This window comes from Carica papaya, chromosome 3 (genome assembly GCF_054855325.1).
Source record: "Carica papaya isolate Zhongbai chromosome 3, ASM5485532v1, whole genome shotgun sequence".
NCBI classification, from domain to species: domain Eukaryota; kingdom Viridiplantae; phylum Streptophyta; class Magnoliopsida; order Brassicales; family Caricaceae; genus Carica; species Carica papaya.
Window position 1 is genome coordinate 28821561 of NC_142311.1, and position 25691 is coordinate 28847251.

At 44.7% G+C, this 25691-nt stretch overlaps 1 long non-coding RNA gene and 13 pseudogenes across 1 annotated transcript; 5 read left to right on the forward strand and 9 right to left on the reverse strand.

Annotated features, from left to right (window-relative positions):
• The first annotated feature begins 2986 nt into the window (after window positions 1–2986).
• Window positions 2987–3105, forward strand: LOC148267837 (5S ribosomal RNA; annotated as a pseudogene).
• A 356-nt stretch (window positions 3106–3461) lies between these two features.
• LOC148267838 (5S ribosomal RNA) lies at window positions 3462–3580 on the forward strand (annotated as a pseudogene).
• A 347-nt stretch (window positions 3581–3927) lies between these two features.
• On the forward strand, window positions 3928–4046 carry LOC148267839 (5S ribosomal RNA; annotated as a pseudogene).
• Window positions 4047–4888: 842 nt separating this feature from the next.
• On the reverse strand, window positions 4889–5007 carry LOC148267840 (5S ribosomal RNA; annotated as a pseudogene).
• Window positions 5008–5345: 338 nt separating this feature from the next.
• LOC148267841 (5S ribosomal RNA) lies at window positions 5346–5463 on the reverse strand (annotated as a pseudogene).
• Window positions 5464–5885: 422 nt separating this feature from the next.
• LOC148267842 (5S ribosomal RNA) lies at window positions 5886–6004 on the reverse strand (annotated as a pseudogene).
• A 4446-nt stretch (window positions 6005–10450) lies between these two features.
• LOC148267843 (5S ribosomal RNA) lies at window positions 10451–10569 on the reverse strand (annotated as a pseudogene).
• A 1278-nt stretch (window positions 10570–11847) lies between these two features.
• LOC148267844 (5S ribosomal RNA) lies at window positions 11848–11966 on the reverse strand (annotated as a pseudogene).
• A 348-nt stretch (window positions 11967–12314) lies between these two features.
• Window positions 12315–12433, reverse strand: LOC148267845 (5S ribosomal RNA; annotated as a pseudogene).
• A 265-nt stretch (window positions 12434–12698) lies between these two features.
• On the reverse strand, window positions 12699–14272 carry LOC148267846 (uncharacterized). The gene is made up of 3 exons (XR_015817500.1): window positions 14239–14272; window positions 13897–13994; window positions 12699–12930 (listed from the first exon to the last, which is right to left on the reverse strand). It is a non-coding gene; the product is annotated as an uncharacterized LOC148267846 (long non-coding RNA).
• Window positions 14273–17343: 3071 nt separating this feature from the next.
• LOC148267847 (5S ribosomal RNA) lies at window positions 17344–17462 on the reverse strand (annotated as a pseudogene).
• Window positions 17463–17810: 348 nt separating this feature from the next.
• On the reverse strand, window positions 17811–17929 carry LOC148267848 (5S ribosomal RNA; annotated as a pseudogene).
• A 4206-nt stretch (window positions 17930–22135) lies between these two features.
• Window positions 22136–22254, forward strand: LOC148267849 (5S ribosomal RNA; annotated as a pseudogene).
• Window positions 22255–22602: 348 nt separating this feature from the next.
• On the forward strand, window positions 22603–22721 carry LOC148267850 (5S ribosomal RNA; annotated as a pseudogene).
• The last annotated feature ends 2970 nt before the right edge of the window (window positions 22722–25691 follow it).

Sequence of the window (25691 nt, forward strand, 5' to 3'; positions counted from 1 at the left end):
TAAATAGTAGAACAACGAAAAATCAGGTGTGATGGACAATCCGTTCATGTGGGAATGAGTCGAGGCGCCGGGGCATTTCGCTTTATAATAGAACTAGAAGCAGAAATGAGGTGCGCGCACAAAGAAACAAATGACGGGAGGGGAGAGTGAAGGGGAAGGGGTATATCTATTTGCGGTGCAAACTAGAAAAGGTGCAATTATACTAGCAGTAGTTCACTAGATCCAATCAGAACTCTGCAGTTAAGCGTGCTTGGACAAGACTAGTATTAGTAGGTGACCTCTTGGGAAGTCCTCGTGTTGCACCCTTCTTTTTACAGACAAGGCGTTAAATGTTACATAGGACCTGAGCGACGGTTCGTCAATTCATTCACAAACGTAAGTCACGGCACCAGTGCATTTTGCTTAATAATTTTTGCGCATTTAGTTAAAATTAATCACGTGATGAGAGTGTCATTGTGAGTAGCTTAAATAATAGAATAACAAAAAATGAGGTGCGGTGGGCGATCCGTTCATATGGGCATAAGTCAAGGTGCTGGGCTATTTCGCTTGATATTATAACTAGAAGCAGAGGTGAAGTGCGTGCACAAAGAAACAAATGATGGGAGGGGAGTGTGAAGGAGAAGGGGTATAGGTATTTGCGGCGCATACTAGAACAGATCCAATCATACCAACACTAGTTCACCGAATCCTTTTAGAACTCCGAAGTTAAGCGTGCTTGAGCTAGAGTAGTCTAGGATGGATGACCTCTTGGGAAGTTCTCTTGTTGCACCCTTTTTTTGCAGACAAGGCGTTAAATGTTACGCGGGACCGGAGCGATGGTCTGCTGGTTCATTTGCAAACGTGAGTCACGGCGTCGGAGCATTTTGCTTAATATTTTTCGTGCATTCAAATAAAGCTCATAACGTGATAAGAGTACTATTACGAGTATCTTACATAGTAGAATAACGAAAACAGAGGTACGACAGGCGATCCATTCATATGGGCATGATTCGAGGCGTTGGGGCATTTTGCTTGATATTAGAACTAGAAGCAGAGGTGACGTATATGCGTACAACGAAAAAAATGACGTGAAGGGGGAGGGAAGGAGAAGGGGCACATGTATTTGTAGCACAGATTGGGACGAGTGCGATCAGACCAGCACTAATGCACTGAATCCCATAAGAACTCTGCAGTTAAGTGTCCTTTGGTGAGAGTAGTACTAAGATGGTTGACCTCTTGGAAAGTTCTCTTGTTGCACCTATTTTTTTGCCCACGAGGCAATAAACGTTACACTGATGGCAACAACGGTCCGTCGGTTCATTCGCAAACGTGAGTCGTGGTGTCAGGGCATTTTGCTTAATATTTTTCCTGCATTCATTTATAGTCCACCACGTTATAAGAGTCTCATTATGAGAATCTTACATAGTAGAACAAGAAAAAACCAGGTGCAGCAGGCGATCTGTTCATTTGGGTGTAAGTCAAGCCGCTGGGGCATTTCGCTTGATATTAAAATTAGAAGCAGAGGTGCGGGGTTCGCGCACAGTAAAAAAATGATGGGAGGGCGGAGGGAAGGAGAAGGGGTATATGTATTTGCAGTGTAAAATGTAACAGATGTGATCATACCAGCACTAATTCACCATATCCTATCAGAACTCCGCAGTTAAGCATTTTTGGACGAGAGTAGTACTAGGATCAGTGACCTCTTTGGAAGTCCTCGTCTTGCACTATTCATTTTGCAGACGGGGCATTAAACGTTACATGGGATCGGAGCGAAGGACCGCCAGTTCATTCCTAAACATGAGTCGCGGCGCTGAGGCATTTTGTTTAATATTTTTCATACATTCAATTAATGCCCATCACGTGATAAGAGTGTCGCTGCGAGTATCTTAAATAGTAGAATAATAAAAAACTAAGTGTGGCGGGCGTTCCGTTCATATGGGCATGAGCCGAGGTGCTAGGGCATTTTGCTTGATATTAGAACTAAAAGCAAAGGTGAGGTGCGCGCACAGCGAAACAAATGACGGAAGGGGAGACGGACGGAGAAGAGGTATATATATTTGCAGCACAAACCAAAACGTGTGCGATCATACCAGTACTAGTTCACCGGATCCCATCAGAACTACACAGTTTAGCTTGCTTCAGTAAGAGTAGTAATAGGATGGGTGACCTCCTGGGAAGTCCTTGTTTTACACCTTTCTTTTTGCAGACGAGGCATTAAAGTTACGCGGGACCGGAGCTACGGTCCACCGGTTCATTAACAAACGTGAGTCACGGCACCGACGCATTTTTCTTAATATTTTTCGCGCATTCTATTAAAGCCCATCATGTGATAAGAGTGTCTTTGTTGGCATCTTACATAGTAGAACAATGAAAAATGAGGTGCGACCGGTGTTTCGTTCATATGGGCATGAGATGAGGCACCGGGGCATTTCACTTGATATTAGAATTAGAAGCAAAGGTGAAGTGCACGCACAATGAAATAAATTGCAGGAGGGGAGAGGGAAGGAGAAGGGGTATAGATATTTGGGGCACGAACTAGAGTGGCTGCGATCATACTAGCATTAGTTCACCGAATCCAATCAGAACTCCACAGTTAAGCATGCTTGTGTGAGAATAGTTCTAGGATGGGTAACCTTTTAGAAAGTGCTCGTGTTAAACCCTTCTTTTTTCAGACGGGACGTTAAATGTTATGCGGGACCGAAGCAATGGTTTGCTGGTTCATTCGCAAATGTGAGTCACGGCGCCAGGGCATTTTGCTTAATATTTTTCATGCATTCAATTAAACCCCATCATGTGATAAGAGTGTCATTGCGAGCATCTTACATAGTTGAACAACGAAAAATGAGATGTGGCGCTATTCGTTCATATGGGCGTGAGTCGAGGTGTCGGGGTATTTTACTTGATATTAGAACTAGAAGCAGAGGTGAGGTGCGCGGACAGCGAAACAAATGACGATGGGGGAGAGGAAAGGAGAAGGGGTATATGTACTTAGGGCGCAAATTAAAATTGGTGCGATCATACCAGCACTAATTCATCCGATCCCATCAAAACTCTGCAGTTAAGCGTTTTTGGGCGAGAGTAGCACTAGGATGGGTGACCTCCTTGGAAGTTCTCGTGTTGCACGCTTTTTTATTTTTTTGCAAACGGGGCATTAAACATTACATGGGACCAGAGCAACGGTCTTCTGGTTCATTCGCAAACGTTAGTCACGGCGCCGGGGCATTTTGCTCAATATTTTTCGTGCATTCAATTAAAGCCCATTACATGATAAGAGTGTCATTGGGAGTATTTTACATAGTAGAACAACAAAAATTGAGATGTGGCAAGGGATCCTTTCATATGGGCATGAGTCGAGGCGTGGGGCATTTCGCTTGATATTAGAACAATAAGAAGAGGTGAGGTGCTGCGTGCACAGCGAAAAAAATGACCAGAGGGGGGAGGGAAAGAGAAAGGGCATATGTATTTGCGGCACAAACAAGTAAGGGTGCGATCATACCAGCACTAGTTTACCGGATCCCATCAGAACTCTACAGAAAAGCGTGTTTGGGTATGAGTAGTAATAGAATGGGTGACCTCCTGGGAAGTCCTCGTGTTTCACCCTTCTTTTTGCAGACAAGGTGTTAAACGTTACACGAGACCAGAGCGACGATCTATCGGTTCATTCCCAAACATGATCACAGCGCTGGGGTATTTTACTTAATATTTATTGCGCATTCAATTAAAACCCACCCCGTGATAATAGTGTCATTGCGAGCATCTAAAATAGTAAAACAACGAAAAACAAAGTGTGGGAGGCGATCCATTTATATGGGCATGAGTCGAGGCACCAGGGTAATTTGCTTGATATTAGAAATAGAAGCAGAGGAGAGGTGCGCACATAGCAAAACAAATGATGGGAGGGGAGAGAGAAGGAGAAGCGACATATGTATTTGAGATGCAAATAAGAAAGGGTGCAATCATACCAGCACTAGTTCTTCGGATCCCATCAGAAGTCCGCAGTAAAGCTTGCTTGGGCGAGAGTAGTACTAGGATGGGTGACCTCTTGGGAAGTCCTCGTGTTGCACACTTCTTTTTGCAGACGAAGTGTTAGACGTTACGCGGGACCGGAGTGACGGTCCGCCGATTCATTTGCAAATGTGAGTCATGGCACTGAGGCATTTTGCTTAATATTTTTCGCGCATTCAACTAAAGCCCATCATGTGATGAAAGTGTCATTGTGAGCATCTTATAGTAGACTAACAAAAAACGAGGTGCGGCGGGCGATCCGTTCATATGGGCATGAGTCGAGGCGCCGAAACAATTAGCTTGATATTAGAAGTAGAAGAAGAGGTGAGGCGTGCGCATACAACGAAGCAAATGACGGGAGGGGGGAGGGGAGGAGAAGGGGTATATGTGTTTGCGATGTGAACTGGAACGGCTGCGATCACACCAGCACTAATTCACCGGATCCCATCAGAACTCCGCAGTGATAATAGTGTTATTAGGAGTATCTTACATAGTAGAACAACAAAAACAGAGTTGCGGCGGGCAATCCGTTTATATAGGTATAAGTCGAGGCATCGGGGCATTTCCTTTGATATTAGAACTTGAAGCTGAGGTGAGGTGTGCGCGTACAGCAATACAAATGACAAGAGGAGGGGGGGAAGGAGAAGGGGCACATGTATTTGTAGTGTAGAATGGGACAGGTGCTATCACACCAGCACTATTGCACTAAATCACACCAACACTATTTGTAGTGTAGAATGGGACAGGTGCTATCGTAATGAGACTCTTATAACATGGTGAACTATAAATGAATGCATGAAAAATATTAAGTAAAATGCCCTGACGCCGAGACTCACGTTTGTGAATGAATCGGCGGACCGTCGCTGCGGTCCCGCATAACATTAAACCCCCCTCTACAGAAAGAATGGTGCAACACGAGAACTTCCCAGGAGGTCACGTATCCTAGTACTACTCTCGCCCAGGTACACTTGACTGTGGAGTTCTGATGGGATCTGGTGAATTAGTGTTGGTATGATCGCACCCGTTCTGGTTTTCGTCATAAATACATATACCCCTTCTCCTTCCCTCTCCCTTCCCATCATTTATTTCGCTGTGCACGCAACTCACCTCTGATTCTAGTTCTAATATCGAGCGAAATACCCCGACACCTTGACTCATGTCTATATGAACGAAACACCCGTCGCACCTCCTTTTTCATTATTCTACTATGTAAGATGCTCGCAATGATACTCTCAACACGTGATGGGATTTAATTAAATGCATGAAAAATATTAAGCCAAATGTCCCGGCGCTATGACTCACGTTTGCGAATGGACCAACGGACTGTTGCTCTGATCCCGCGTAACATTTAACGTTTACGAAGGGTGCAACACGAGTACTTCCCAAGAGGTCACCCATCCTAGTACTCTCTCGTCCAAGCATGCTCGACTACGGAGTTCCGATGGGATCCAGTTTACTAGTGCTGGTATGATCGCACCCCTTCTAATTTGCGCCGTAAAGACATATACCATTTCTCCTTCCCTCTCTTTTCCTGTCATTTGTTTCGCTGTGCACGTAACTCACCTCTGATTTTAGTTCTAATATCAAGCGAAATACCCAGGCTCTGTCATTTGTTTTGCTGTACGCGCAGACCTCACCTCTACTTCTTGTTCTAATATCAAGCGAAATGCCCCGATACCTAGACTCATGCCCATATGAACGGACCACCCGCAATACCAATGTTTTCATTCTTCTACTATATAAGATATTCATAACAACACTCTTATCATGTGATGGCCTTTAATTAAATGCACAAAAAATATTAAGTAAAATACCCCGGCACCATGACTCATGTTTAAGAATGAACCGACAGACCGTCGCTCCGGTCCCGCGTAGCGTTTAACACCCCGTCTGTAAAAAAAAGGGTGCAACAGGAGGACTTCTAAAGAGGTCGCCCATTCTAGTACTACTCTCTCCCAAGCACGCTTAACTGCGGAGTTCTGATGGGATCTGGTGAATTAGTGCTGGTATGATCGCACCCGTTCTAATTCGCGCTGCAAATACATATACTCCTTCTCCTCCCCTCCTCCCTCCCGTCATTTGTTTCACTATGCGCGCAAACCTCACCTCTACTTCTAGTTCTAATATCAAGCAAAATACCCCAGCGTCTCGACTCATGCCCATATGAACAGATCGCCCACCGAACCTTTGTTTTCCTTGTTCTACTATATAAGATACTCGTAATAACACTCTTATCATGTGAAGGACTTTAATTAAATGCATAAAAAATATTAAGCAAAATGCCTCAGCACCGTGACTCACATTTGCAAATTAACCGGCAGATTGTCGCTCCAGTCCCACGTATTGTTTAATGCCCCATCTCCAAAAAGAAGTGTGTTACATGAGAACTTCCAAAGAGGTCACCCATCCTAGTACTACTCTTGCCCAAAAATGCTTAACTATAAAGTTCTAATGGGATCCAGTGAATTAGTGCTAGTATGATCGCATCCGTTCTATTTCGCACTATAAATACATATACCCATTCTGCTTCCCTCCCCCCTGCCATCATTTGTTTTGTTGCGCGTGAACTCGCACCTCTTCTTCTAATTCTAATATCAAGCGAAATGTCCCGACGACTTGACTCTCGCCTAAATGAAATGACCACCCGCTGCACCTTGTTTTTTGTTGTTCTACAATATAAGATGCTTGTAATGAGACTCTTATAACGTGGTGGACTATAAATAAATGCATGAAAAATATTAAGCAAAATACCTTGATGCCGCGACTCACGTTTCCGAATGAATCAACGGATAAAGGTTTCGGTCGGGCGTAACAGTTATTACCTCATGTGTAAAAAAACAGGTTCAACAAGAGGACCTTCCAACAGGTCAACCATCTTAGTACTACTATCACTAAAGGACACTTAACTGCAGAGTTCTTATGGGATTCGGTGCATTAGTGCTGGTCTGATTGCACCCGTCACATTCCACGCTACAAACGCATGTGCTCTTTCTGCTTCCCTCCCACCTCCCGTCATTTGTTTTGCTGTACGCACACACCTCACCTCTGCTTCTAGTTCTAATATCAAGTGAAATGCCCTAACGCCTCGACTCATACCCATATGAATGGATCCCCCGCCGCACCTCTGTTTTCGTTGTTCTACTATGTAAGATACTCATAATAACACTTCTATCACGTGATGGACTTTAATTGAATGCACAAAAAATATTAAACAAAATGTCCCAGCGCTGTGACTCACGTTTGTGAATGAACTGGCGGACCATCGCTCCGGTCATGCGTAACGTTTAATGCCCCGTCTGCAAAAAGAAGGGTGCAACACTAGGACTTCCAAAGAAGTCACCCATCCTAGTACTACCTTTGCATAAAAAACTTAATTGCGGAGTTCTGATGAGATCGATGAATTAGTGCTTGTATGATTGCATCAGTTCCATTTCGCACTGCAAATACATATACCCCTTCTCCTCCCCCCCCTTCCCGTCATTTGTTTCGCTGTGCGCGCACACCTCACCTTTTCTTCTAGTTCTAATATCAAGCAAAATGTCTCGACGCCTTGCCCATATGAACGGATCGCCCGCTACACCTCTGTTTTCGTTGTTTTACTATGTAAGATACTAACACTCTTATCACGTGATGGGCTTTAATTGAATCCACAAAAAATATTAAGCAAAATGCCCCGATGCCGTGACTCACATTTACGAATGAACCGGTAGACTACCGATCTGATCTCGCATAACATTTAACACCACGTCTGCATAAAGAAGGGTGCAACACGAGGACTTCGTAAGAGGTCACCCATCTTAGTACTATTCTTACCCAAAAACACTTAAATGCGGAGTTCTCCCTCCACCCTCCTGTCATTTTTCTCGTTGTGCGTGCACCCCGCACCTGTTCTTCTAATTCTAATTTCAAGCAAAATGCCCTGGCAACTCGACTGACACCCAGATGAAATGACCGCCCACCGTACCTCATTTTTAATTGTTCTACTATGTAAGATGCTCGTAATGAGACTCTTATAACGTGGTGGATTATAAATGAATGCACAAAAAATATTAAGCAAAATGCCCTAACACCATGACTCACGATTGCGAATGAATCGACGGACTGTGGTTCCTTTCGGGCGTAACGTTTATTACCTCGTGTGCAAAGAAACAGGTGCGACACGAGGACCTTCCAAGAGGTTAACCATCTTAGAATCACTCTCATCGAAGGACACTTAACTACAAAGTTCTTACGGGATTCAGAGCAATAGTGCTGGTCCGATAGCACCCGTCCCATTCTACATGGTCTGATAGCACCCATCCCATTCTACACTACAAATGCATGTGCCCCTTCTCCTTCCCTCCCCCCCTCGTCATTTGTTTTACTGTACGCGCACACCTCACCTCTGCTTCTAGTTCTAATATCAAGAGAAATGCCTCGACGCCTCGACTCATGCCTATATAAAAGGATCGCTTGCCGCACCTGTGTTTTCGTTGTTCTACTATGTAAGATTCGTAATAACACTCTTATCACGTAATGGGCTTTAATTGAATACACAAAAAATATTAAGCAAAATTTCCTGACACCGTGACTCATGTTTAATGTCCCATCTGTAAAAAGAAGGGTACAACACGAGGACTTCCCAGGAGGTCATCCATCCTAATACTAATCTCGCCCAAGCATGCTTAACTGCAGAGTTTTGAAGGGATACGATAAAATAATGCTGGTATGATCACACCCATTCCATTTCGCGCTGGAAATACATGTACCCCTTCTCCTTCCCTCCCCCCTCCCATCATTTTTTCGCTGTGCGCGCACTCCGACCTCTTCTTCTAATTCTAATTTCAAGCGAAATGCCCCGACAGCTCAACTCACGCCCAGATAAAATGACCGCGTGCCTCATTTTTCATTTTTCTACAATGTAAAATGCTCGTAACGAGACTCTTATAACGTAGTGGATTATAAATGAATGCACAAAAAGTATTAAGCAAAATGCCTTAACGCCGCGACTCACGTCTGCGAATGAACTGACGGACTGTGGTTCCTTTCGCACGTAACATTTATTGCCTCCTGTACAATGAAACAGGTGCAATAGGAGGACTTTCTAAGAGGTCAACCTTCTAAGAACTACTCTCACCAAAGGACACTTAACTGCAGAGTTCTTACGGGATTCAGTGCAATAGTGGCTATGTGATAGCACTCGTCCCATTCTACACTACAAATACATGTGCCCCTTCTCCTTCCTTCCCTCCTCCCGTCATTTATTTTACTGTACACGCACACCTCACCTCTGCATTTAGTTCTAATGTTAAGGGAAATGTCCCGATGCCTCGACTCATGCCCATATAAACGGATTGCCCGCCACAACTTTCTTTTCATTGTTCTATAATGTAAGATACTCGTAATAACACTCTTATCACGTGATGGGCTTTAATTGAATGCATAAAAAATATTAAGCAAAATGCCCGAGTGCTGTGACTCACGTTTGCGAATGAACGGCGGACTGTCACTCTGGTCCTGCGTAACGTTTAACGCCCCGTCTACAAAAAAATGGGTACAACACGAGGACTTCCCAGGAGGTCACCTATCCTAATACTACTCTCACCAAAGAACGCTTAACTGTAGAGTTCTGATGGGATCCGGTGAATTAGTGCTACTGTGATCACAGTCGTTCTAGTTCATGTCGCAAATACATATACTCCTTCTCCTCCCCTCCCCCTTCCCGTCATTTACTTCGTTGTACGCACACGCCTTACCTCTTCTTCTACTTCTAATATCAAGCGAATGTTCCGGTGCCTCGACTCATGCCCATATAAACGGATCGCCCCCCACACTTCTATTATCGTTGTTCTACTATGTAAGATACTTGTAATAACACTCTTATCACGTGATGGGCTTTAGTTGAATGCACAAAAAATATTAAGCAAAATGCCCTAGCGTCATGACACACATTTGCAAATGAACCGGTGGACTGTCGCTTTGGTCCCGCATAACGTTTAACGCCTTATCTGTAAAAAGAATGGTGCAACACGAGGACTTTCCAGCAGGTCAACAATCTTAGTACTACTCTTGCCTAAGCACGCTTAACTGCGAAGTTTTGATGGGATCTAGAAAACTAGTATTGGTATGATCGTACCCTTTCTTGTTTGCGCTGCAAATACATATGTCGCTACTCCTTCCCTCTCCCTTCCCGTCATTTGTTTCGCTCTATGCGCACCTCACCTCTGCTTCTAATACTAATATCAAGTGAAATACTTCGGCGTCTCGACTCATGCCCATATGAACGGATAGCCCGCCGCACCTCATTTTTTATTGTTCTACTATGTAAGATGCTCGCAACGACGCTCTCGCCACATGATGGACTTTACTTAAATGCGCAGTAAATATTAAGAAAAATGCCCCGGTGCCGTGACTCACGTTTTACGAATGAATCAACGGACCGTCACTCTGGTCCCGCGTAATGTTTAACGCCTCGTCTGTAAAAAGAAGGGTGCAACAAAAGTACTTCCCAAGAGGTCACTCATCCTAGTACTACTCTCGCCCAAGCACGTTTTACTGCAGAGTTCTAATGGGATCCGGTGAACTAGTGCCAGTATGATCGCATCCGCTTTGGTTTGCGCCGTAAATACATATATCCCTTCTCCTTCCCTCTCCCCTCCCATCATTTGTTTCGCTGTGCGCCCACTTTACCTCTGCTTCTGGTTCTAATATCAAGCGAAATGCGTCGGCACCTCGACTCATGCCCATATGAATGGATCGCCCGCCGCACCTCATTTTTCATTGTTCTACTATGTAAGATACTCGTAATGCCACTCTCCTCACGTGATGGGATTTAGTTGAATGCGCGAAAAATATTAAGCAAAATACCTTGGCGCCGTGACTCGCGTTTGCAAATGAACTGGCAGACCGTCGCTTTGGTCCTGCGTAACGTTTAACGCCTCGTCTACAAAAAGAAGGGTGCAACACGAGGACTTTCCAGAAGGTCACCCATCCTAGCACTACTCTCGCCCAAGCACGCTTTACAACAGAGTTCTTATGGGATTCGATGAACAAGTTCTGGTATGATTACACCCTTTCTTGTTTGCGCCTCAAATACATATGCCCCTAATCCTTCTCTCTCCCCTCCCATCATTTGTTTAGTTGTGCGGGCACCTCTCCTCTACTTCTATTTCTAATATCAAGCGAATTACCCCAGTGCCTCGACTTATGCCCATAAAACAAATCACCTGCTGTACCTTGTTTTTCATTGTTCTACTATTTAAGATGCTCGCAATGACACTCTTATCACGTGGTGAGCTTTAATTGAATGCGCGAAAAATATTAAGTAAAATGCCCCGGGGCTGTAATCACGTTTGCGAATGAACCGAAAGATTGTCGCTCCAGTCCCGCATAACGTTAATGCCCCATCTGCAAAAAGAATTATACAACACGAGGACTTCCTTGGAGGTCACCCATCCTATTACTACTCACACCCAACCACGCCTTTCTGTAGAGTCCTGATGGGATCTGGTGAACTAGTGCTGGTATGATCGCACCCTTTCTTGTTTGCGCCGCAAATACATATGCCCCTTCTCCTTCCCTACCCCCTTCTGTCATTTGTTTCGCTGTGCACGCACCTCACCTCTTCTTTTAGTTCTAATATCAAGCGAAATGCCCCACACCTCGACTCATGCCAATATGAAAGGATCGCTCACTACATCTCAATTTTTTTTGTTCTATTATGTAAGATACTCGCAATAACACTCTTATCATGTAATGGACTTTAATTGAATGCGTAAAAAATATTGAGCAAAATGCCTTGGTGTTGTGACTCACGTTTGCGAATGAACTGTCAGATCATTGCTCCAGTCCCACGTAATGTTTAATGCCCCGTCTGCAAAAAAAAGGATGCAACACGAGGACTTCCAAAGAGGTCACCCATCCTAGTACTACTCTCGCCCAAGCACGCTTAACTACGGAGTTCTGATGGGATCCGATGAACTAGTGTTGGTATGATCGCACCAAATCTAATTTGCGCCACAAGAACATATACCCCTTCTCCTTCCCTCTCCCCTTTCTTTATTTGTTTCGCTATCTGCGCACCTCACCTCTGATTCTAGTTCTAATATCAAACGAATTACCCCAGTGCCTCGACTCAGGCCCATATAAACAGATCGCCCACCGAACCTCATTTTTCATTGTTCTACTATTTAAGATGCTCGCAATGACACTCTTATCACATGGTGGGCTTTAATTGAATGCGTGAAAAATATTAAGCAAAATGCCACGGCACCGTGACTCACATTTGCGAATGAATCGACAAACCGTTTCTCCACTCCCGTGTAATGTTTAATGCCTCGTCTATAAAAAGAAGGGTTCAACATGAGCACTTCCTAAAAGGTCACCCATCCTAGAACTACTCTCACACAAGCATGCTTAACTGCGGAGTTCTTATGGGATCCGGTGAACTAATGCTAGTATGATCGTAGCCACTCTAGTTCGTGCCCCAAATACCTACACCCCTTCTCCATCCCTCTCCCCTCCTGTCATTTATTTCGTTGTGCGTGCACTGCACCTCTACTTCTAATTCTAATATCAAGCAAAATGCCCCAGCGCCTCGACTCATGCCCATATGAATGAAACGCTAGTCGCACCTTATTTTTTTATTCTACTATGAGTTGAGGCACTGGGGCATTTCGCTTGATGGGATCCAATGACTCACTTTTATCAATGAACCGGTGGACCGTCTGTAACGACCCCGGAAATGTGAAAATGAAATGAGTATTTAAACACATAAAATACGGAAGCGAGATCAAAATTTCAGTTAACATCCCTTACACGAAAACCAAAAACGTACTTAAAATATAAAAGATTAAACTAACTAAAAGAGAAACTCGAAAATAAAACTATGAGTATGACTACAGAATCTCTAAGCATCCCCTTCGTCGTCCTCCTGCGGAACGGGCTCGGGAACCATGTCTTCCTGATCTGAAATGGTTAAATAAGGAGTGAGCTACACTAGCCCAGTAAGAACATCACGATATCTCACCGTCACGGAGGTAAAGGTGGGTAGAAAAACACAAAAGACCAATGGAGCATGATTTACAACAAATCCTTTTATTTATGATAAAACCTTTACCATCCACTTACCTCGGTGGAATTCATGAAACAATATAAGAAAAACAATAACATTATCACAATCATGGAATAATATAAGTTGTAAAACATAGCACTTATCACGCCTTTTGTAATTCAATCATTATACCACATATCCTTTTCTCATTTACCAGCCTACTAGTATCCATGGGGGTCCATAGGGGTCCCGCTACCCGTTAACCTTTAACATTCATAATCAGTTTCCAGGGCCGTCCCCATACCCCGTCCGGTATGGGCGCCAAAACCATAAACCTCAATACCCCGTCCGGTATGAGGGTGAAACGGGCCGTCCCCATACCCCGTCCGGTATGGGCGCCAAAACCATAAACCTCAATACCCCGTCCGGTATGTGAGACCACAATCCCGGTAGGGTTCCCTACGGACCCGGTCCGTCCACCATCTCCCAGGATATCTCGTCAGGCTGACTCCATCATACAATTATCAGTCTACACAATCTTTCATTTTCCTTTTCCTCAATAAGCATCATCAATTCATATTTAAACAAGCAAATCGTAATTCATGCCAAACAGACAACATACAGTATCAGTTCTTCAGTCTTTCAACCCATAATTAATAAAACAGTAATATATGCACTCGAAACTATAAAATGAACAAATCAAACCTCATAATGCATTTAAAGCTGTAAAACAGGCCAAATAACAGTAAATCATCAATCACACTAGACTTGGGCTCCATTAGCCACCTTAAGCAATTTCACACATTCGTTAATTCAAGAAATACCGTTTTATCATTTTGAACTTTAATACCGTGATAGGAAATAGGGTGAGGGGTCCTTACTCGTTTTCGGGGTCCGAACACGGCTTTGCAGTGCGCTTGCAGGCTATCCCTAATTTTCTCTGAATTTTCCTCGGGGAACTGAAACGCACTACTGGTACCTGCACGTGTTCCAAAAAAAATCCCAAATTAGGCCCAGGGCCCCTTTCGGCCCAAATCGCAACTCTGGCACGGCGGCTCCGCCGTGCTCCGGCGACGGCGCCGCCGCTGGCGGCGGCGAGTAGCCTCGGGTTGGCTGTTTTCGGCCGTTTCCGGCCGAATTCGGCCACACTCGCATCGGTCCCTGTGAGAAAACAACCCTAGGGCCCTCGGGGGGCCAATAAATAACGGAAAAACGGAGCTTACCGGCGGCGGCGCTCTCGGGTGCGGCGGCTCTCCGGCGAGGTTTGTGTTTTGGTGATTCGGCTCCGGTCAACCTGTAGAGAAAAGAATGGTGATCACGGTAATATAAAAATTGCATCAAACGGAGGCCGGGAAAGGCCTCATCGGAGGCAAAAACCGAGAGGGGGCGCGGCGGTGCCGCTGGCCTTCGACCGTGTATTCCGGCTGTTTGGCCCAGATTTTGGCTCCGATTTGGCCACAAGAGGAATCAGCGTGGAAAAACGAGTCGGGAGTATGAAATTTACCTCGATCGGCGGTCGAAAATTTCCCTGGCGCGGCAGCGGGTGGCGGCGGCCGGCTTCTGGTTTGTCTTATCCGGCGAGCGACAGGCGGCTAGGGTTTGTGGTCTGGTGTGGGGGTTCTATTTATAACCCCTTGCCTTTTGATCTCAACTGTTCATTTTGTTTTAATCTGGGCCGTTCGTTTTTGATTGAATCTAGGCCGTCCGTGCGATTGCATCTGGGCCGTCCGATCGCGCGATTGATCTGGGTCATCCGATCGCACCCACGCGGATCGCCAACGTGGTCCCCTTTCGGAGCGACGTGGTCTTGCCACGTGGCAGGCCCCGGTTGGCCGGGACTGCTGACCGGGCCTGCTGACGTGGCTGCCGACGTGGCCCCCCCTTTTTTTTTTTTTTTTTTTTTTTTTTTTTTCTCCTCCTTCTCGGTCCGGGCGCTACACCGTCGCTCCGGTCCCACGTAACGTTTAACACCCCATCTACAAAAAGAAGGGTGCAACACGAGGACTTCCCAGGAGGTCACCCATCCTAGTACTACTCTCGTCGAAGCACGCTAAAATGCATAGTTCTGATGGGATCCGGTGAACTAGTACGGGTATGATCGCACACATTTTGGTTTGTGCCGCAAATACATATACCTCTTCTCTGTCCCTCTCCCCTTCCATCATTTGTTTCACTGTGCGCATACCTCACCTCTGCTTCTAGTTTTAATATCAAGCGAAATGCCCCGGCTCCTCGACTCATGCAAATATGAACGGAATGCCCGCTGCACCTAGTTTTTCGTTATTCTACTATTTAAGATACTCGCAATAACACTCTTATCACGTGATGGGCTTTAATTGAATGCGTAAATAATATTAAGCAAAATGCCCCGACACCATGACTCATATTTACGAATGAACTGGTAGACCATCGCTTTAGTCCCGTGTAACGTTTAACGCCCCGTTTGTAATAAGAATGGTGCAACACGAGGACTTCCAAAGTGGTCACCCATCCTAGTACTACTCTCGCCCAAAAATGCTTAACTGCGCAATTTTGATGGGATATGGTGAATTAGTGCTGGTATGATCGCATATGTTCCATTTCACACTGCAAATACATATACCCCTTCTCCTTCCCTCCCCCCTCCCATCATTTTTTTCACTGTGCGCGAACCTCGCAGCTCTGCTTCTAATTCTAATATCAAGCAAAATGCCTCGGTGGCTCGATTCACGCCCAGATGAACAGACCGCCCGCTGCACCTCGTTTTTTATTGTTCTACTATGTAAGATTCTTGTAATGAGACTCTTATAACGTGGTGGACTATAAATGATGCACGAAAAATATTAAGCAAAATGCCCTGACACCGCGACTTATGTTTGCGAATGAACTTACGGACCATTGTTCCCATCGTGCGTAATGTTTATTGCCTCATGTGTAAAAAAATAGGTACAACAAGAGGACGTTCCAGAGGTCAACCATCTTAGTACTACTCTCTCCAAAGGACACTTAATTGTAGAGTTCTTATGGGATTCGATGCATTAGTGCTGGTCTGATCACACCCGTCCCAATCCATGCTACAAATGCATGTGCCCCTTCTCCTTCCCTCCCCCCTTCCATTATTTGTTTCGCTGTATGCACACACCTCACCTCTACTTCTAGTTCTAATATCAAGGGAATGCCCCGACGCCTCGACTCATGCCCATATGAATGGATCATCCGCTGCACCTCTGTTTTCGTTGTTCTACTATGTAAAATACTCGTAATAATACTCTTATCAAGTTATGAGCTTATATTGAATGCACGAAAAATATTAAGCAAAAATGCTTTGACACAATGACTCACATTTGCAAATGAACCAGCGAACCATCGTTCTGGTCCTGCGTAGCGTTTAATGCCCTGTCTACAAAAAGAAGGGTGCAACACGAGGACTTCCAAAGAAGTCACCCATCCTAGTACTACTCTCTCCCAAAAATGCTTAACTGCGGAGTTCTGTGGGATCCGGTGAATTAGTGCTGTTATGATCGCATTTGTTCCATTTCGCGCTGCGAATACATATACCCCTTCTCTTTCCCTCCCCCTTCCCGTAATTTTTTTCACTGTGCGCGAACCCCGCACCTCAGCTTCTAATTCTAATATCAAGCGAAATGCCCCGACGGCTCGACTCACGCCCAGATGAACGGACCGCTCGTCGTATCTCATTTTTCGTTGTTTTACTATGTAAGATGCTCATAATGAGACTCTTATAACGTGGTGGATTATAAATGAATGCACGAAAAATATTAACCAAAATGCCCTGACACAGTGACTCACGTTTGCGAATGAACCGAGGGACCTTAGTTCTGGTCGCGCGTAACATTTATTTCTTTGTGTGCAAAAAAATAGTTGCAACACGAAGACTTTTCAAAAGGTCAACCATCTTAGTACTACTCTCACCAAAGGAAACTTAACTGTAAAGTTCTTATGGGATTCGGTGTATTAGTGCTGGTTTGATCGCACCCGTCCAATTCCGCAGTATAAATGCATGTACCCCTTTTTCTTCCCTTCCCTCTCCCGCCATTTGTTTTGCTTTACGCGCACACCTCACTTATGTTTCTAGTTCTAATATCAAAGGAAGTGCCCCAGCGCCTCAACTCATGCCCATATGAATGGATCGCTCGCCGCACCACTATTTTCGTTGTTCTACTATGTAAGATACTCGTAATAACACTCTTATCACGCGATAGGCTTTAATTTAATGCATAAAAAATATTAAGCAAAATGCCCTAGTGCCGTGACTCACGTTTTTGAATGAACAGACAGACCGTCGCTGCTGTCCTGCGTAACCTTTAACGGAGTCGTCTAAAAAAATAAGGGTACAACACGAGGACTTTCTAGGAGGTCACCCATCCTAGTACTACTCTCGCCCAAGCACGCTTAACTACGGAGTTCTAATGGGATCTGGTGAATTATTGCTGGTATGATCGAAACTGTTCTAGTTCGCACCACGAATACGTATACCCCTTCTCCTTCCCTCTCCCGTTCTACCATTTGTTTCGTTACGCACGCACACCTCACCTCTGCTTCTAGTTCTAATATCAAGCGAAATGTCCAAGCGCGTCGACTCATACCTATTTGAACGGATCGTCTGCCGCACCTCTATTTTCGTTGTTCTACTATGTAAGATACTCGTAATAGTACTCGTGTTCGTGATGGATTTAATTAAATGCACGAAAAATATTAAGCAAAATACCCCGGCGCCATGACTCACATTTGTGAATGAACCGGCAAACTGTCGCTCCGGTCTCGCGTAACGTTTAATGTCCCGTCTGCAAAAAGAAGGGTGCAACATGAGGACTTCCCAAGAGGACACCCATCCTAGTACTATTCTTGCCCAAAAATCCTTAACTGCAGAGTTCTGATGGAATCCGATGAATTAATGCTAGTATGATCGCACCCGTTCAATTTTGTGCTGCAAATACAAATACCCCTTCTCTTTCCCGCCACCCTCCCATTATTTTTTTCACTGTGCGTGCACCCTGCACCTCTACTTATAATTTTAATATTAAGCGAAATGTGCCGGCGGCTTGACTCATGCCCAGATGAATTGACCGTCCGCCTCACCTCGTTTTTTATTATTCTACAATGTAAGATGCTCGTAATGAGACTCTTATAACATGGTGGACTTCAAATGAGTACACAAAAAATATTAACCAAAATTCCCTGACACTGTGACTCATATTTACGAATGAACTGACGGTTGTAGCGCATAACGTTTATTACCTCGTGTGCAAAGAAATAGGTGCAACACGAGGACTTTCCAAGAACAAACAGAGGTAAGGTGTGCATGTAAAGTGAAACAAATGACGGGAGGGGGGAGGGAAGGAGAAGGGGCACATGCATTGGTAACGCAGAATGGGACGGGTGCGATCAGACCAGAACTAATGCACCGAATCCCATAAGAACTTTATAGTTAAGTGTCCTTTGGTGAGAGTAGTACTAAGATGGTTGACCTCTTAGAAAGTCTTCGTGTTGCACCTATTTTTTTGCACACAAGGAAAAAAATGTTACGCGCGACCGGAACTAAGGTCCATCGGTTCATTCACAAACGTGAGTCGCGACGTTAGGTCATTTTGGTTAATATTTTTCGTGCATTCATTTATAGTCCAGCACATTATAAGAGTCTCATTAAGAGCATCTTATATAGTAGAACAACGAAAAAAAGGTGCAACGAGCGGTCCGTTCTTCTGGAGTGAATCGAGCCGTCGGGACATTTTGCTTGATATTAGAATTAGAAGTAGAGGTGTAGGGTTCGCGCATAACGAAAAAAATGACGGGAGGGGGGAGGGAAGGAGAAGGGGTATATGTATTTGCTGTGCAAAATGGAATAAATGCGATCATACCAGCACTAATTCACCGGATTCCATCAGAACTCCGCAGTTAAGCATTTTTGGGCAAGAGTAGTACTAGGATGGGTGACCGCCTAGGATGTTCTCTTGTTGAACCCTTCTTTTTGCAGACGGGACGTTAAACGTTACGCAAGACCAAAGTGATGGTTCGCTGATTCATTCGTAAACATGAGTCACGGCGTCGGAGCATTTTGCTTAATATTTTTTGTGCATTCAATTAAAGCTTATAACGTGATAAGAGTACTATTACGAGTATCTTAGATAGTAGAACAATGAAAACAGAGGTACGGTGGGTGATCCATTCATATGGGCATGAGTCGACGCACTGGGACATTTCGCTTGATATTAGAACAAGAAGCAGAGGTGAGGTGTGTGCGTACAGCGAATGATGGGAGGGGGGAGGTAAGGAGAAGGGGCACATGCATTTGTAGCACAAATTGGGACGGGTGCGATCATACCAGCACTAATGCACCAAATCCCATAAGAACTCTGCAGTTAAGTGTCCTTTGGTGTGAGTAGTACTAAGATGGTTGACCACTAAGATGGTTGACCTTTTGGAAAGTCCTCTTGTTGCACCTATTTTTTTACACACGAGGCAATAAACGTTACGTCCGATGGGAACAACGGTCCGTTGGTTCATTCGCAAACGTGAGTCACGGCGTCAGGGCATTTTGCTTAATATTTTTCATGCATTCATTTATAGTCCACCACATTATAAGAGTCTCATTACGAGAATCTTACTTAGTAGAACAACAAAAAAAGAGGTGTCGTGGGCAGTCCGTTCATCTGTGCGTGAGTCGAGCCACCGGAGCATTTCGCTTGATATTAGAATTAGAAGCAAAGGTGCGGGATTCACGCACAGTAAAAAAATGATGGGAGGGGGGAGGGAAGGAGAATGGGTATATGTATTTACAGTGCGAAATGGACCAGATCCGATCATACCAGCACTAATTCACCGGATCCCATCAGAACTCCACAATTAAGTACTTTTGGGCAAGAGTAGTACTAAGATGGGTGACCTCTTTGGAAGTCCTCGTGTTCCATCATTCTTTTTGCAGATGGGGCGTTAAACATTACACGGAATGGAGCGACGGTCCGCCGGTCCATTCGTAAACATGAGTCACGACGCTAGGGCATTTTGCTTACCATTTTCGCGCATTCATTTAAAGCCCATCAGGTGATATTAGTGTCGTTGCGAGTATCTTAAATAGTAGAATAACGAAAAACTAGGTGCGGCGGGCGTTCTGTTCATATGGGCTTGAGTCGAGGCGTCAGAGCATTTTGTTTAATATTAGAATAAGAAGCAGAGGTGAGGTGCGCGCACAGTGAAATAAATAACGGGAGGGGGGACGGACGGAGAAGTGGTATATGTATTTGCGGCACAAACCAAAACGTGTGCGATCATACCAGTACTAGTTCACCGGATCCCATCAGAACTACGCAGTTTAGCATGCTTCGGAAAGAGTAGTACTAGGATGGGTGACCTCCTAGAAAGTTCTCGTGTTGTACCCTTCTTTTTACAGACGGGGCATTAAACATTACGTAGGATTGGAGCGACAGTCCACCGGTTCATTCACAAACGTGAGTCATGGTACCGAGGCATTTTTCTTAATATTTTTTGCGTATTAAATTAAAGCCCATCACGTGATAAGAGTGTCTTTGTGAGCATCTTACATAGTAGAACAACGAAAAATGAGGTGTGACTGATGTTTCGTTCATATGGGCATGAGTCGAGGCGCCGGGACATTTTGCTTGATATTATAATTAGAAGCAGAGGTGAAGTGCATGCATAGCAAAACAAATGATAGGAGAGGAGAGGGAAGGAGAAGGGGTATAGGTATTTGGGGCACGAACTAGAGTGGCTGCGATCATACTAGCATTAGTTCACCGGATCCCATCAGAACTCTGCAGTTAAGCGTGCTTGTGTAAGAGTAGCTCTAAGATGGGTGACCTTTTGGAAAGTGCTCATGTTGAACCCTTCTTTTTGCAGATTGGGCATTAAATGTTACGCAGGACCGAAGCAACAATTTGCCAGCTCATTCGCAAATGTATGTCACGACGCTGGGGCATTTTGCTTAATATTTTTTGTGCATTCAATTAAAGCCCATCACGTGATAAGAGTGTCATTGCGAGCATCTTACATAGTAGAACAATGAAAAATAAGATGTAGCACGATCCGTTCATATGGGCATGAGTCGAGGCGTTGGGCATTTTACTTGATATTAGAACTACAAACTAAGGTGATGTGCGTCGACAGCGAAACAAATGACAAAAGGGGAGAGGGAAGGAGAAGGGATATATGCACTTACGGTGCAAATTAAAATTAGTGCGATCATACCAGCACTAGTTCATCGGATCCCATCAAAACTTCGCAGTTAAGCGTGCTTGGGCCAGAGTAGCACTATGATGGGTAACCTCCTTGGAAGTCCTTGTGTTACACCCTTCTTTTTGCAGAGGGGGCATTAAAACGTTACGTGGGATCAGAGCGACAGTCTGACGATTCATTCACAAATGTGAGTCACGGCGCTGGGGCATTTTGCTCAATATTTTCTACGCATTCAATTAAAGCCCATTGCATGATAAGAGTGTCACTGCGAGTATGTTACATAGTAGAACAACAAAAATTGAGATGCGGTGGGTATCCTTTCATATGGGCATGAGTCAAGGCGTGGGGCATTTCACTTGATATTAGAACTAAAAGAAGAAGTAAGGTGCGTGCACAGCGAAACAAATGACGGGAGGGGGGAGGGAAGGAAAAAGGACAAATGTATTTGTGGCACAAATAAGAAAGGGTGCAATCATACGTTCACTAGTTCACCGGATCCCATGAGAACTCTATAGAAAAGCATGCTTGGGCGTGAGTAGTAATAGGATGGGTGACCTCCTGGGAAGTCCTCGTGTTGCCCTCTTCTTTTTACAGACGGAACATTAAACGTTACGCAGGACCAGAGCGACGATCTACCGGTTCATTCGCAAACGTGATCACAGTGTCGGGGCATTTTGCTTAATATTTTTTGTGCATTCAATTAAATCCCACCACGTGATAAGAGTGTCATTGCGAGCATCCTAAATAGTAGAAAAATGAAAAACGAGGTGCGACGGGCAATCCATTTATATGGGCATAAGTCGAGGAACTGGGATAATTTGCTTGATATTAGAAATAGAAGCAGTGGAGAGGTGCACACACAGCGAAACAAATGATGGGAGAGGAGAGAGAAGGAGAAGTGGCATATGTATTTGAGGCGCAAACAAGAAAGGGTGCAATCATACCAGCACTAGTTTACCGGATCCTATCAGAACTCTGCAGTAAAGAGTGCTTGGGCGAGAGTAGTACTAGGATTGGTGACCTCCTGGAAGGACCTCGTGTTGCACCCTTCATTTTGTAGACGAGGCGTTAAACGTTACGCGGGATCAGAGCGATGGTCCGCTGGTTCATTTGCAAACATGAGTCATGGCACCAGAGCATTTTGGTTAATATTTTTCATAAATTCAACTAAAGCCCATCACGTGATGAGAGTGTCATTGCGAGCATCTTACAAAGTAAAAGAATGAAAAATAAGGTGCGGTAGGCGATCTGTTCATATGGGCATGAGTCGAGGCAACGGGATATTTCGCTTGATATTAGAACTAAAAGCAGAGGTAAGGTGCGCGCACAGCAAAACAAATGACAGGAGGGCAGAGAGAAGGAGACAGGGTATATGTATTTGTGGCGCGAACCAAAGCGGATGCGATCACACCAGCACTAGTTCAACGGATCCCATCAGAACTCCGCAGTTAAGCAAGCTTGGGCAAGAGTAGTACTAGGATGGGTGACCTCTCGAGAATTTCTTGTGTTGCACCCTTCTTTTTACGAAGGAGGCATTAAACGTTATGCGGGACCGGAGCGGCGGTCCACCGATTTATTTGCAAACAAGAGTCACGGCGCTGGCGCATTTTGCTTAATATTTTTCGCGCATTCAACTAAAGCCCATCACGTGATGAGAGTGTCATTACGAGCATCTTACATAGTAGAATAATAAAAAATAAGGTGCGGTCGATCCGTTCATATGGGCAAGAGTCGGGGCGCTAGGGCATTTTGCTTGATATTAGAACTAGAAGCAGAGGTAAGGTGTGTGCACAGCCAAACAAATGACGGGAGGAGAGAGAGAAGGAGAAGGGGCATATGTATTTGCGGTGCAAATAAGAAAAGGTGCGATTGTACCAGCACTAGTTCATCGAATCCCATCAGAAATCTGTAGAAAATTATTCTTGGGCGTGAGTACTAATAGGATTGGTGACCTCCTAAGAAGTCCTCGTGTTGCACCCTTCTTTTTACAGACGGGGCATTAAACGTTACGCAGAACCGGAGCGATGATCTGCCATTTCATTCGCAAACGTGATCACAGCACCGAGGCATTTTGCTTAATATATTTCACACATTCAATTAAAGCCCCCCACATGGTAAAAGTGTCACTGCGAGCATCTTAAATAGTAGAACAACGAAAAATGAGGTGTGGCGGGCAATCCGTCCATATGAGCATGAGTCGAGGCAGCAAAACATTTCACTTGATATTAGAAATAGAAGCAGAGGAGAGGTGCGCGCAAAGCGAAATAAATGATGGAAGGGGAGAGAGAAGGAGAAAGGGCATATGTATTTGAGGCACAAACAAGAAAAGGTGAAATCATACCAGCACTAGTTCACCAGATCCCACCAGAACTCCGCGGTAAAGTGTGTTTGGGCGAGACTAGTACTAGGATGGGTGACCTCCTGGGAAGTCCTCATGTTGCACCCTTCTTTTTACAGACAAGGCGTTAAACGTTATGCGGGTCTGGAGCGACGGTCTGTCAGTTCATTCACAAACGTGAGTCATGGCACTGGAACATTTTGCTTAATATTTTTCGCGCATTCAACTAAAGCCCATCACGTGATGAGAGTGTCATTTCCATCATCTTACATAGTAGAACAACAAAAAATGAGGTACGGTGGGTGATCTGTTCATATGGGCATGAGTCGAGGCGCCAGGGCTTTTCGCTTAATATTAAAACTAGAAGCAGAGGTAAGGTGCGCGCACAGCGAAATAAATGACGGGAGGGGAGAGAGACGGAGAAGGGGCATATGTATTTGTGGTGCAATAAAGAAAGGGTGCGATCAGACCAATACTAATTCACCGAGTCCCATCAGAACTCTACAGAAAAATGTGCTTGGGCGTGAGTAGTGCTAGGATGGGTGACCTCTTGGGAGGTCTTCGTGTTGCACTCTTCTTTTTGCAGACAGGGCATTAAATGTTACGCAGGACCGAAGCTACGATCTGCTAGTTCATTAACAAATGTGAGCCACAGCGTCAGGGCATTTTGCTTAAGATTTTTCACGTATTCAACTAAAGCCCCTCACGTGATGAGAGTGTCATTGTGAGCATCTTAAATAGTATAACAACAAAAAATGAGGTGCGGCAGGCAATCCCTTCATATAGGCATGGGTCAAGGCGCTAGGGCATTTCGTTTGATATTAGAACTAGAAGCAGAGGTGAGGTGCGCGCATAGGGAAACAAATGACGGGAAGGGATAGGGAAGGAGAAGGGGCATATGTATTTGCGGCACAAAATAGAAAGGGTGTAATCATACCAGCACTAGTTCACTGGATAAGGAGAAACAGCATATGCATTCGCGGTGCAAATAAAAAGGGTGCGATCATACTAGCACTAGTTCTCTGGATCCCATCAGAACTTTGCAATTAAGCGTGCTTAGCGAGAGTAGTACTAATATTGGTGACCTACTGAAAGTCTTCGTGCTGCACCATTCTTTTTATAGATGAGACGTTAAACATTATGCGGCACTAGAGTGACGGTGCACCGGTTTATTCGTAAATATGAGTCACGATGTCAGCGCATTTTGCTTAATATTTTTCGTGCATTCAACTAAAGCCCATCACGTGATAAGAGTGTTATTACGAGTATCTTACATAATAGAATAACAAAAATAGAGGTACGGTGGGCGATCCATTCATATGGGCATGAGTCGAGGCACCGAAACAATTCACTTGATATTAGAACTAAAAGAAGAGGTGAGGCGTGCGCATAAAGCAAAACAAATGACAAGAGAGGGGAGGGGAGGAGAAAGGGTCTATATATTTGCTATGTGAACTGAAACGGCTGCGATCACACTAGCACTAATTCATCGGATCCCATCAGAACTCCGCAGTTAAGCATTTTTTGGCGAGAGTAGTATTAGGATGGGTGACCTCTTAGGAAGTCCTCAGACGAGGCATTAAACGTTATGCGGGACCAGAGCAACAGTCCGTTGGTTCATTCGCAAATGTGAGCCATGGTGCCAAGGCATTTTGCTTAATATTTTTTGTGCATTCAACTAAAGCCCATCACGTGATAAAAGTGTTATTACGAGTATCTTACATAGTAGAATAATGAAAATAGAGTTACGGCAGACAATTCGTTTATATGGGCATGAGTCGAGGCGTCGGGGAATTTCTTTTGATATTAGAACTAGAAGCAGAGGTGAGGTGTGCGCGTACAGCAAAACAAATGATGGGAGGAGGGAGGGAAGGAGAAGGGGCACATGTATTTGTAGTGTAAAATGGCACCAGCACTACTACACTAAATCCCGTAAAAACTTTACAGTTAAGTGTTCTTTGGTGAGAGTACTTCTTAGATGGTTGACCTCTTGGAAAGTCCTTGTGTTGCACCTGTTTCATTGCACACGGGGCAATAAACATTACTCGCGAAAGGAACCACGGTCCATCGGTTCATTCGCAGACGTGAGTCGCGATGTTAGGGCATTTTGCTAATCGTGCATTCATTTATAGTCCACTACGTTATAAG